The 513-nt window shown below is 33.5% G+C and overlaps 1 protein-coding gene across 1 annotated transcript in view; it reads right to left on the reverse strand.

The window, feature by feature from the left end:
• Positions 1–513, reverse strand: part of LOC119588493 (ATP-dependent DNA helicase Q1-like) — a gene marked incomplete at its 5' end in the record, with an annotated part of 8,296 nt that overhangs the window by 1,024 nt on the left and 6,759 nt on the right.

Raw genomic sequence — 513 nt, forward strand, 5'->3', positions numbered from 1 at the left:
AAGTTGTGCGGGTATAATGAAGATGAAGTAAGTTTACTGCTGCTTAAAAACAATTTATATAGATAGGTATATGAACTAAATCTTAAGTAGTTCATACGTTAATGCTAGAAGATTCTTTTCAGTCCACTGTGCCTTTGCAACATTCCTGGAAACATGCACTTTACTAATCTTTTTACTATAATAAAAAGGTTTACCCACTTATTTCACAGGATTTTCACACATGGATGCTGTAGATAGTACTAACAATACTATGCTTATGTACATATTTTTCATGAGAGGGCTACCTGAAACTCAAATAAGAACCTCAATATTAAGATAAGGAAAAGAAGGAAAATATTCTACCCAAGAACAGACATCCCAATCCTTAGAGTCCACATTTCGGGAATGGCAAAAATACAAATCTGAGATACTGAAATGAATGAAAACTGATCAATTCATGCAACAGCGCTTATTGGGAATGTCAGCCAACTTCAGGAATTAATCTGATTCTGTTGCCTTTTAACTTAATACAGA

Source organism: Penaeus monodon, chromosome 24, assembly GCF_015228065.2.
Source record: "Penaeus monodon isolate SGIC_2016 chromosome 24, NSTDA_Pmon_1, whole genome shotgun sequence".
Lineage (NCBI taxonomy): Eukaryota > Metazoa > Arthropoda > Malacostraca > Decapoda > Penaeidae > Penaeus > Penaeus monodon.